Raw genomic sequence first — 13,298 nt, 5'->3', positions numbered from 1 at the left:
CATACCAGACATTACATACCTGAAAAATTGTCAGGAGCTCCTTTTGTGTTGAAAACAGGAAACTGACCAAATTGAATGTTCTTTTCTTATCTGGGTGTACTGGATATAGTGTCCACATTTCGCACCATTGAAATATAACAACGGCTCCAAGAGATGGCACTCTAAGTCACGGCTAAGCAGAGCTATCCCATTTTGAAGGAAAATTTTGACAGTGGTTCCAAAATTGCACTGTTGAATCATTGGTGCCTTTAGCCTAGGTCTAGCCCACGGTTCATATAACTATCCAGTAAGCTTATTGCAGATCATTTCTGGTCTTTGTTCTTGGTGCAAACAAAAAGCTCCTCCCACTTATTTCTGCATTAGCAGGAATGCGGGTTAGTCTGTTTCTGATTGTTTCCAACAAAGTGCATTATTTGTAATAGCGGGTTTCCACTTGTTTCCAATTAGATCACAGTCTGACTTGTCTACCTGTGAAAAGATCTGACTTTGCTTATGTTTATATCTGCAAAAACGTTCTCCGGAGCACTCGCACCCCGGTCCAGGTTTTTATAATGGGTGAGATAGAGAATGATCATACTGGATAATTATATGAACTGTGGTCTAGCCTATACCTGATGAAATTTTGACAAAACAATATTTTACCTTAATTTCCAGTTATCAGTTTCTTTTTCTCTGGCTGTAGTTCTGAAAATGCAATTCCTGTTATCTGAGTTCAATTTTGAGTCATATCAATGTTTTTTTTTTAATTTAGGAAATGTATTGGTATATCTTTAAAACCTTATAAATTGAAATTGAACCAAGTTGTGAAGCTGAAAATAATTTTGTTGTACTTCATTCAAGCAGAAGATTACTTTATCAAGGTTTCACTTTTATAGCACACAGATTTTTAAAGGACATCAAAGGTCAGGACCTTCTAGAGAGAAGGAGTAGAGGTAGATACCTCAAAATACCTTCCTGTGACATAGTTTAGCCTGTAGACCCATCCCTGAAAGTTTCATTTTCCTAACCTAATCTCTTTACAAGATAGCCAAAAGTAGCTAAAGTAGAATTTTACCAGAAAATGAAACTTTCAGGGATGGGTCTACAGGCTAAAGTATGTCCTGGGAAGATATTTTGAAGTATTCACCTCCATTCCTTCTCCCTCTACAGGGTCCTGACCTTTGATGACCTTTAAAAATAAGCATGTTATAAAAGTGAAACCTTGTAAAACAAATCTTCTGCTTAAATGAAGTACAACAAAATTGTTTTCAGCTTCACAACTTTGCTCAATCACAATTTATAAGGTTTTAAAGATATGCAAACACATTTCCTAAATTTCAGAAATAAACTATTTATATGTCTTAAAATTTTGCTCAAATAACTGAAATTGCATTTTCAGAGCTAAAGCCAGAGAAAAAGAAACTGATAACTGAAAATTAAGGTAAAATGTTGTTTTGTCAAAATTTCAATGGGTATAAACCTGTCATGTAGGCAAATTTCATGACCCTCTAGAGGGAGAAGGAGTGGAGGTACGTATCTTCAAAATACCTTCCTAGGACATACTTTAGCCTGTGGACCCATCCCTGAAAGTTTCATTTTCCTAACCTAACCCCTTCCCAAGATAGCCAAAAGTAGCTAAAGTAGAATTTTACCAATTTTCTTAACCTAACCCCTTTCCAAGATAGTCAAAAGTAGCTAAAGTAGAATTTTACCAAAATTCATTTCCAACAAAATGATTAGGCTATTATATTTGGAAATAGCATAAAAAAAGGCATTGAGTGGTATGTTTACTTTATTCACAAGTCAATAATATTAACAAAGAAAAATTTACCCAAACTGGAATTGATAAAATAGCTTTGCCTGAATAATCCTTTTAAAGTCTCAAAAGAAAGTAGCCTAGCCTAATAACTACCTTGAAGACCATGTTTATCATGTCCACTTCTCAAGGATGAAGAGATAGCTGACAATATTGTTGTGTCACATTGACCAAGGATTCTGTCAGCTATTTTTTCTATTAAAGGACGTATTTCATCAACTTCTCGAGCACTAAATGCAACAGACATATTTTGATGGATTATTTCTTCTATTACTTCCTCAATGGCTTTTAATTTTTTTTCACTGCGATAGGTCTACCAAGTGATGAGCTTTCGCTATCTGAATTGTATTTTTTTTTTCTGGTGAAATGGGTCCAAAACGCAGACAAAAGTATATTTTACAAACGTATAAATGCTATTTTTTCGTAACCAATAACTTCTTTAGTTGAAAATTATATGCTTTTTATTGAAAATTTTTTAACCCGATATGTTTATTTTTTACGGTCGTTTATTTTCATACTTTTCCTAAATGTTTTCGTGAATGATATTTGCTAAAATCAAACTTATTCAGGATATTTGATGTTTAAAAAGCAAGAATAGAATTAAACATACTTGCTTACCATACTGCCACGACCTTAAAAGAAAGGAATATTAAAAAAAATATCCCAGAAAAATCCCTCTGTGGAAAATTCCCCCCTGCGGAAAACTCCTTCTCCTTGGAAAATTCCTTCCACGCAAAACCCACCCAACCAAAAATCCTTCCACGTCCTATTAACGATCGTAATTTAAACTTAAGTGTTTGAAAGATTTCCCATGACAATTCTCATCCAGGAAAATCCCCCTACTACGGAAATCCTCCAGCCACAACAATTCCCCCCTTTGAAATTTCCTCCAGAAAACCTACTCCGAGGACCCCTTCCCCCCCCCGTGAGAGTTTTTTCTCCCGATATTTTCCCTTTAAAGTTCTTCCCTGTATATTAAATAACGATCGTATTATTAGGTATTTTGAAAATTAGATTACTGTTATTAGTTTACCTGTTGGGTATACTTTGATAATTCATGTGAATAATGTGTGAATAATGTGAACGAAATCACTAGTATTATGCAAAAACCGTCTAAGTCTAGTTTTTTACGAAATTGAGTTATGGGCTCCACCTTATGTAAAATTTCACGATGAGTTGTTTGGTATAGTCAGAATCGATCTAAGTATTCAAATAAGGTCAGAGTTAAAATTTGAATTTTTAGTCTAAGTCCCTTTACAGCAATTTGTAAATCGCAAAAACAAGTCAAGTCCTTGGATCCGGCGGTAACTGGACTTGGTATGTTTTTGCTTTTTGTCTAAGGCCACAGGATTGCACTTGTACTGTTTTGATTCATCACAATCATCAGTGTTTACAAACCAAATGGAATTTCTGGAAGGTGAAAAAGGTGAAAAGATTAAACTAATAAAAGCATTTTGCTAAATTTTGATTTTCTTGTGTTTGTTAGTTTAAAGGCTAATATTAAGATATTAAAGCAGTTTTTCCTTCTCTTCTTTTCATCTTGTGACTGGTAGTGTTGAATTGCTTTTGTTTTGGTGTTTCCTATAGTGCTTGGTTAGCCATTAGGTATGTCCGACCCTCCTGACTCAGGAGGTTCAGCTACTTCTTTTGTTATCTCAGACCAACAGCAACAGCGACCTTATAAAAAAATTAAAATGTATTTTCTTGTGAATTATTATCGCTTCTAATCAGCAGTTGTACCAAACCAATCCTGCTCAACTCATCCTCAGGGCTATACTGTGGTGTTTCTCCTCCCCATAGTATAGTGCAGACGGTCTTATATAATTCTATTCTCCCTTCTTGTTTTAGTTTTTTTTTTTTTTTTTTTAAAGCTTTTTTCCAATTGGCAATTTTTATAATTCCTCCAAAAAAAAAAGTGCAACCCGTACACAAAAAAAATTCCGGTTAAAGTGCCCTAGTGAAATATAACCATCTTGGATGGTCAAGCACACTATCTCAAAGTTCAAATGATAGCTCCAATTCAGAGAATAGGACAATGATAAGTTTAGGGGCTAATGTAACCATAAATGATGATAATGGGTTTCAAGAGGTCCTCTCTAGAAGCTCTAAAAAAAGGAAAAAAATCTCCCCAATTTAAGGAATTTCCCCTATCCCTGCCCAGGATCCTCCCTCTAAAAACTTAGGAATTTACCTTAAAATTGCTCCTACTACCCCCTTTGAAATAAAAGGGATCACTGCAATAAGACTTGCAATTTTTAAATTGCTAAAATCAATGTTCTCTCTTAATATTAACCGTGATAGATCTCTGCTAATAGCTGTAGAAGATCAGAAATCAGCAGATACAATAATTAACCAAAAATCCCTTCTGAATACCCCAATTATTGCATCTAATTGGAACCCAAAACAATCACCAACAAAAATAGTAGTTTATAATGTTCCCCCAGAGATATCTACTCAGGAGTTAGAAGAAGGCCTCTCAGATAGGGTTGGAAACACAATCCCAGTTGAGGATGTTTACCCAACTTGGCAAACCTAACTCTAATGGCCTAAAAACTAGTAGATCCTTCTTATTCACACAGAAGGAAAAAATTAATATCCCAGAAAAATTATTCCTATTTGGGCAAATCAAACCACACAAGGAATACAAAACTAAGCCTATCCAGTGTCAGAAGTGTAAAAAACTGGGACACACGAAATAGAACCTTAATAAAAGTTTTCGAGAGTTTTTTACATGTAAAGTTTCCCATATTAAATATCTGACAACGTGAAACAACAATCAGCCTACATATATCATCTTCTAAGGCCCTCATAAATCTACAAGTAACTCGGTATGCTCTGCATACAAGAGAACAGCTCTATCACTCCAAATATCAACAGAAAAGGCCATCCCATACCCCTTTGCAGCAATGGAAGCAAATGCTGCCCAACAATACCAAATAAAGCCTGTAATGAAACCAACCAAAACCCCAAAGTCAAACTCCCCCAATGCATCAAGCACCCCATATAAAATACCATCTTCTAAGCCCCCTAGCTCAAATCCCTATCAGAAGGAATCACCAAGCCAACAAGCATCCTTGTCCGGTGAGATGAGGTCAGCCTGGCCCCCCCTCCCAAGAAGAAACAAACCAGAAACACTACCAGGAATCAATCCCCTAACCGACAAACAGGATGCACAACCAAAAATGCAATCCCCAAATATATGCTTATTCATTTTGAACCGTAATGCAGCTGAGGTAATGAACATACATCAACTATAGAAAACAAAAATCATTGCAGAATTGGCAAAAATCGACATCCCAGATTATATGCTCATTCAAGCAAAAAAAGATCTTGCTCTACTTTTAACAAAGCTGAACATTGATACACAGTCATATGAAGAATAAATCAACAACACAACATTTATCAATACTCCAATGGAATGTAAGATCACTCACAGAAAATAAGCTAAATGAACTAATATCATTTATGAATAATAATTCCATTAGTATTGCTTGCCTCCAGGAAACTCATTTAACCCAAAATCAACAAATTAAGTCTCTGGGATATACTATCCTCAGAAAGAGAAATAGATCTTTAGAGAGAAAAGGAGGCGGGGTAGCTTTATTAGTTAAAAATAATATAAAATTTTATGGCATCAATTTTCCAGTTTGCAAATGATGTTGATTTAATTGGTATCAGTGTTTGGCTGAATAATTTAAAAACCTACATAATAAGCTTTTATAACCCTAATGGCCAAACTACAAATGCCAAGGATTTCTTTAATTATATAAATAATTCTAATATGTTGAAAAATATCATTATTTGTGGAGATTTCAATGCCCACAGCCTTTTGTGGGGGAATAAACCAGCAAATAAAGTTGGTAAATTCATAGAGCATATGACTTCATATAATAATGAATTAGCTGTTGCTAGCCCTCCAAACCTGAATACATATTTCAACCCCAAAAGTGGCAGATTCTCCACAATTGACCTACAAATTGTGTCATTAAATTTTTTGAACAAAATTTACATAAATAAAATTGATAGTCTATGTACTGACCACTTTGCTATCACCAAGTCAAAAATAATCCAATTTCACCGGAAGCGAAACCATGTTAATGCAAAACTAACTCTAAATAAAACAACTATTCCAGAAGATAATCATATTAATTACCTAGGTCTCATGCTTGACCAAAAACTTAATTTCCATCTCCACATTTCAAACACAATAAAAAAATGCTATAAAAAACCAAATATACTAAAAAGACTTTCTTCCACACCCTGGGGCTGTAAGGAGAAAACGTTATTCTAGTTTTATAGACCACATATAATATCCCATATTGATCATGGGTTCATCGTCTATGGTGCATGTGCAAAGACCAAGATGCAAAAATGGAAACAATGCAAAATGATATAATACGTCTCATATTTGGTCTTAGGAAACCCACAAGCACCAAGTTTCTGCTTATGGAGAGTGGATTAACAACAATAAGGGAGCGACGTAGGTTTCTCTTGACAAAACATCTTACAAAAATTGAATCAAATAGCTCACACACACTACATAATTGGTTAAGAATTTCAGCCATTTATAGAAGCATCGCAGATGAGTATGCCAAAATTCAGAAGAAGTTCCCCACACCAGACAAGTCTATAACACCCACTTTACCCCGATCTCCCCCACGGAATTTATCCAGTCCCATAATAAATCATAAATTCTAAAAGTGGAATAAAGATTTAACCCCCATTACTTTTGTCCAGAAAGAATTTGCAGAACTTAATACAATTACCTATAAAAATCATTTCCAAATATTTGTTGATGGCTCAGAAATTAATGAGAAGGTTGCAAGTGGTGTTTTCCTTCCTCACCTGAAAATTGCAATGGGCGAGAGATTATATAATAATTTATCTATAATGTCTGATGAGTTAAATGCCATAATCATGGCATTAGAACACCTTAAGGAAAACCAACCTTTGATTGCAAATTCAAATAATATTATCATGTATTCCGACTCTCTATCAAGCCTTGAGTTGCTGGCCTCAGCTCCTCAATATAAGTTGGACATTGACACTTATCATTGTCTTAGTATTATAGATAATCTTGCTTCAAGTGGCATAAAAACTTATTTTAACTACATTCCTAGCCACTCTGGCCTAAGTGGTAATCATCAGGTTGATGAAATAGCAAAAAATGCTATAAATATTGACCAGCCAAGTGGGAGACCAATCCCAATTAGAGATTATTACCGATGAAGGCTATCAGATAGTAATTTTAATAAGATTAATCCTATCCTTTCCCCCTTTCCCAATAAGTATCTTTCTAAAATTTATCATAGAATTCGTTCTGGAAAAAATGAACTAAATTTCCTTGCATTCTCATATAAGATTTCTAATTCAAGTGGTTCAATTCCCCTGTCCCCTCTTTGCAGGCATTGTAATATGAATAATGAAACAATTGCCTATTTGAATGTAATGTGCTGACGTCTGCACAACATACCTTGCTTTGTAAACTGTTAAAATGCTTCAATCACAACAAAATCTCACTATCAGCCAAGAGCCTAGCCAACTATACCTGCACACAGAGCACAGAAATCGATATCTATCATCATATATTTGAACTCCTTGAGTCAAAAGATCTACTGAAAGATATCTGAGAATATCTAATAAATAAGAGACAACCAAGGCAGTAGCTCTGTAGCCCACAGAGTGAAGCAAAAAGAAGAGGGCTAAATAGTACCAACCGAATAGCCCGCCTGCTGTGAATTAGAAGAAGAAATCGCAAAAACAAGTCAAGTCCTTGGATCCGGCGGTAACTGGACTTAGTATGTTTTTGCTTTTTGTCTAAGGCCAAAGGATTGCACTTGTACTGTTTTGATTCATCACCATCATCAGTGTTTATAAACCAAATGGAATTTCTGGAAGGTGAAAAAGGTGAAAAGATTAAACTAATAAAAGCATTTTGCTAAATTTTGATTTTCTTGTGTTTATTAGTTTAAAGGCTAATATTAAGATATTTAAGCCGTTTTTCCTTCTCTTCTTTTCATCTTGTGACTGGTAGTGTTGAATTGCTTTTGTTTTGGTGTTTCCTATAGCGCTTGGTTAGCCATTAGGAATGTCCGACCCTCCTGACTCAGGAGGTTCAGCTACATCTTTTGTTATCTCATACCAATGTCATTATTATGAGTAAAAATCATAAGAATCTGGTTAACAAGCAATAGCCACCCTGGTTCCCTCAATCCCACTCTGGGGAAAATAATGAAAGCAATCATGCTTTTAAGAAAGCAGACTAAAGAGTTCCAAAAGGACTCAATATTGGTAGGGTCAATCAACGGTGTTAACTGTTTGAAGGTCAAAAATCAATATGTGTTCAATAAGGTTCTGGTGAAAAGGAAGCTAGATTTGGCTGATGATCTAATGTTAACATTTTCCTGTGATAAGGATTATTCTGTCCCAAGTTCACAAGGATTGCAGGAAAATTTCTCCAAGGGCTACATGCCTGAGGGGCTTGTCTTTTTTGATAATATACCCTCAGTAAAATTTTTCTTGTACGCAGATGACTTAGCCATTTGGACCAAGGGCGATTGTCCTGAAACCTGTTAACCCAAGATTCAGGGAGCTATTGATAAACTGTCAATATGACTTAATCCAAAAAGTCTGTTTTTTTTCTATCCCAAAAACTACTGGCACAGTTTTCTATAGGAAAATTGACCATAGGTAAATCAACCAGTTTGACTCTGTATAATCAGTTCATTCACTTTGACAGGAATGTGAAGTTCCTTGGAGTTTGGCTAGATAATAAGTTAAATTAGAACGTTCATATTTCTTATCTGACTAATGCACTTGAACAACGGCTGAATTTTATACCTGCTGTTGCAGGGAAAAAGTGGGGTGCCAGCCAAGATGGGCTTTAAAAACTACTCATTTCCATAATATATGGAAAAATTGAATATTTTACCCAGCCTCAAAAAATTACTTTCTAAAATAGAATCATTAGTACATTAGAGTCAGAGACTAATCACTGGTGCTCTTAAAAATACACCCGCTGAAGCACTGTACAAGAAGGTGAATATCCCTTCTTTAGAAGAAAGGTTCTTGAAATTATCCTCTAAGTACTTAATGAAAGTTAACAACAATCATAACCACCCTGTTTTCAAGGAGTGTTCGGCAAATTTATCATTCTCATGTGAAAATTGGAAGACATATAGTAGTCCAGCCATTGTCAAGTTGAGCTCCTTACTGGATAGTATTGGTGTTCCTGAAAACCTAATATTTTCTTGCAATACTCAGACCTCCTCCAACCCTCCCAATAGTATTGATAATGTCATAGACACTAATATCCCTGGCATGGATTGCCCTCAGACTAAGACGAACACTCAAATCCTTCGTCAACTAACATTAGCTAAAATGGCAGAATTTTGCAATTGGAAAAATATTTTTACTGATGGATCAGTTTCCAATGATGGAAGGGCTTCCATATGTATTGTTTCTGAATAGAATGGCTCATCAATTGGGATTAGAGTTTCAGATGGAACTTCAATTTTCCATGCGGAATGCCTTGCTCTCCAGAAAGCTTTGGATGCTGTGCTGGAAGCTGGATCTGGTTCCTTTGTTATCTTCTTTGATTTTAAAAGTGTTTTTTCTTATCCCAAAAAGAGCCAAGGTAAAGTTAGTCCAGTCATTGTTCATCTACAGAAAAGATTTAGAAAATCATATGTTCCCTTGCTCTTCAATTGAAAAGGGTTTGGGTTCCTTCTCAGATAATAATTAAGGGAAACAAAATTGCTGACAGTATTGCAAAGTAGGCATTTCGTCGCCCAAATGCTCACATTATTAATCGCACTGTAAATAAATCCTCAAAGTTAGTAAGCTCTGCTGCAAATGTTTTTAGAATCAATAAAATCAGAATTGCAGCTACAAATACATATGTTTGTCTTTTGCCGGGCAATATATCCCCAATCACATTATCCACCCAAATAGAAAACCAAAAAATAGCGTATTCTCTTTACAACAACAGTAGAAAAAGCTAGTTTTACATTTATCTAAGTCTTTGTGGGCTCATTGGCCAAATTGGAGAACTGATTCCACGGATGTAAAAGTGTACATTTAAGTTCATTTGGTTAGGAGAGTGTTGTGACAGAACTGAAAGATGTTTGATGCTCTTAAAAGGCTTTAAAGTAGTTTTCAACACTACCTTTTTTCCAGACAATATGGATCGCAGAACCAGGCGAAAACTTGACCTCTCGAAACCTTCTGATCTAAATGCAATTGACGAAATTTTGATGGAGTGACCCAGAGGAGGATCTTTCTTCTACAGAATCGATTATTTCTGAGTTTGTTCCTTCCAGTAGTAGCAGTGACGAAGAAGACTCCGCTGCTCTTATTCTTAATCCTCCAAAGGTATACAAAAGCCTTCAGCCTGCTGAGGAAGTGGACTATGATAGCGAGACAACACAGTCAGGTAGTGTTTTACAAACAGAAGAGAGTCCTAGTGAAATTAATAATAATACAAGCCAACAAGAACAGAATGTGCCATCCGGTGGGTCAGGGAATGTTGTTGAAGACCTGGTGACAGACTATTTGCCTGACCAAGACAGTGAAGTTGCTGCGGAAGAAGCATATTCCAGACGAAAGTGTGGCCAAAGTGCGAAGTACATGAGACGGAGAGAACGGACTGAAAGAAAATACAAAGGCGAAGAATATGTGAGTACCAAAAATATTGTTCACCCTGCTAGAAAACCGAATGAAGCTTTTAGAAGTTGCAGGCTGAGCTGTTCTGAAAAACTTGGTAGTGAAACGAAAGCCAGTCTGTTTGAATCGTACTGGTCTATAGATGAAAAGAAACAGCAGCAGCAATTTCTTCTCAACTGCATGAATAGAACTCGACCGAAAGGAACCAGGAAAAGAAAAGATGATAGTAACAAGCAGCGCTATGGCTGGTACTATTATGTGGCTGTTGAATCGAAGAAAGTTAAAATATGCAAGTCCTGTTTTATGTCTGTCTTTGCTCTAGCCAAAGCAGAGCTCGCAACGGTTCAAGGAAAACATGGGAAGTTCTCTATTATTAGCACTCCTGAGAGACGCCAAGCTTTCAACAGATCAGTCCCGACTAATATTGAGCTTATAAAGCAGCACATTGAATCATTTCCTGCTTATAAATCCCACTATGAAAGGTCACAAACTTCTAGGAGATATCTTTCTTCTAATGTTAGCCTTCAGAAGATGTACAAGCTTTACAAAGATTTTGCTACAGAAAAAGGGTTGCCAGCAAAATCGATTGCAATGTATAAAAAAATTTTATATCAAGAATACAATCTTGGATTTAAACCTCCTGCCAGGGACTCCTGTGTAACGTTTGAGAAGCTTAAGAAACAAATTAATTGTGCTGATCCTGAAGATTCTAAAACAGTCTTGCAAGCTCAGCTTGAGGCCCATGAGACAGCCTATAGATCAGCGTACGAGTCTAAACAGAAAGACAAAGAGGTTGTAAAGAACGACCATTCCACTCTGTTGTGGGTCTTTGATCTTCAGCAGTGTCTTCCTACGCCCTTTGTGCAGAATAAAATAGCTTTCTACAAAAGGCAACTGTAGACCTACAACCTTACTATTCGCGTAATAAGCAATTTGAAAGGGGGAAAGTCGTACAATTACCTTTGACACGAAGGAATGGGTGACAAGGGAGCCTCTGAGGTAGCCTCTTGTCTGTTTAAGTATCTGAAGGCACTGCCGTCAAGATTAACACGGCTAGTCTTGTACTCTGACACATGTGGTTCTCAGAATCGAAATATGTATGTGACCGGAAGGTTTTCGTATTATGTTTCCAAAATTGCTTCGGAGGATTTTGAACTGATAGATCAAAAGTTTTTCGAACCCAGACATACTCACCTCGAGTGCGACAGCTATCATACCAGGATTGAGAAGGCCAAAAAGTATACAGACTTTGAAATCCGAGTTCCAGCTGACTGGACGAACTTAATACGTCTTGCAAGGGGAAAAATTCCCATGACCGCCACTGAGATGCCGAAGTCCGAAATAGACCTTATTGTTTTTTGAAGCGCCACCCTCGGAGAGAAAAAGAACTACTCGTGGCAGCCACAGCGTTGCCACCGTCCGGGATTAATCCAGGTATTCCGGGATTTTTTTTTGCGGTCCGGGATTTTTTGTGTGTCCGGGACTTTCGGGATTTCTTTAATAAAAACCGGGATTTTTTGCTAAAAACCGGGATTTTTGCTAAAAACCGGGATTTTTTATTATAAAGAGATTTTCATCGATTTTGGCTGATAGTCTACTTTTTTTTTCTGTACAGTATCACGAATATTCTCTGTTTTTGCTAGTTCCCTCTGGATTTGCGCTATTACACTGTAGAAACAATTTTTTCGTTCCGGATTTAACTTTTGAAAATTGGAGTCGAGCGGCGACTTCGAATTTTAAACGTGCTTTAACCTTGCAGGAAGTATTGAAAGTAGTCTCAACTGACGCCACCGTCAAGAGGAGACTTAAATCTCTCAGGTCAGTGCCCCGTGCAATGCCTCGGGCAAAGTTAAACTCAGAAAAGGTCAGTAAAAAGCGTACGGCATTCTACTTATTCTGTATATATATAAGTGGAATAAGTTTAAATAGTTTAAACAGGGATCTGAATCTCAAAGTAGAGTTTTTCCCCTCGCTGATGGTGCTATTCCCAAGAAGCTTAACTTTATTTTGTTAACTACTGAACTATTGTATTATACCACCTATAAAATTGATCTTTGTTAGGTTACCATGCATAGGCCTAACTTATTAGGTTTCTCCTAATTTTCTTGAACAAGTAGGCTAGCCTAGGCTATTTGATTAGGCTGATTATTTTAGCCATATGGATTGCTGAATGTTTTGAATGCATTGATAGTTAATAGTAGAGTCTAATGGCAAATACACAATTTAGTTTAAGCATAGCTTAGGCAAATTCAAGAAAATACTGCCCAATCTTAAACACATGATCCTATAGGCCTTGTAGGATACAAAGCCACTCAAACATAAATAGATTCAATCCCAGACATGTGCTGTAAAGAAAAATAGGCTACTAGGGTTTGCTAACTTTTCTTTAAGCTTAATTTTCAGTATAAAAAAGTTTCTGAGATCACATTGAGCTAATCCCAACAAGGTAATCTAAATCTATACATATGCAAGACTAAGAGCTTGCTTGGAAATGTAGGCTCTATTTGAATCAAATTATGCTCGTTTGTTTGTCCAAAGTTAGTGATTATCCAAACACCAGGGGTGCTTGGATAATATACCCAGTTCTTCATCAGCAGCTGATGTGTATTACCAAATAAAGCTAGTTTAAAGAAAAATCAAACTGTTTTGTTAAGCCTAAAGGTGTATCTGGCTTTGTGGGGGAATAGACAAGGAAATAGAAAATCTAATGGTATATTTCCTTTTTTTCTTTATCTGATTTCTCCCCTTTAATAAATATTAGAGCTAAAAATATGTTTTGCTATTACTAGGCCTAGACTAGTCTATCTTTACAAAGCCTATCTTTAGTCTACTTAAAATT

This window comes from Artemia sp. Qi Xiang Cuo, chromosome 12, assembly GCF_049724085.1.
Source record: "Artemia sp. Qi Xiang Cuo chromosome 12, ASM4972408v1, whole genome shotgun sequence".
NCBI classification, from domain to species: domain Eukaryota; kingdom Metazoa; phylum Arthropoda; class Branchiopoda; order Anostraca; family Artemiidae; genus Artemia; species Artemia sp. Qi Xiang Cuo.
The sequence above is the reverse complement of the archived record's forward strand: the minus strand, read 5'-3'. Positions refer to the sequence as shown.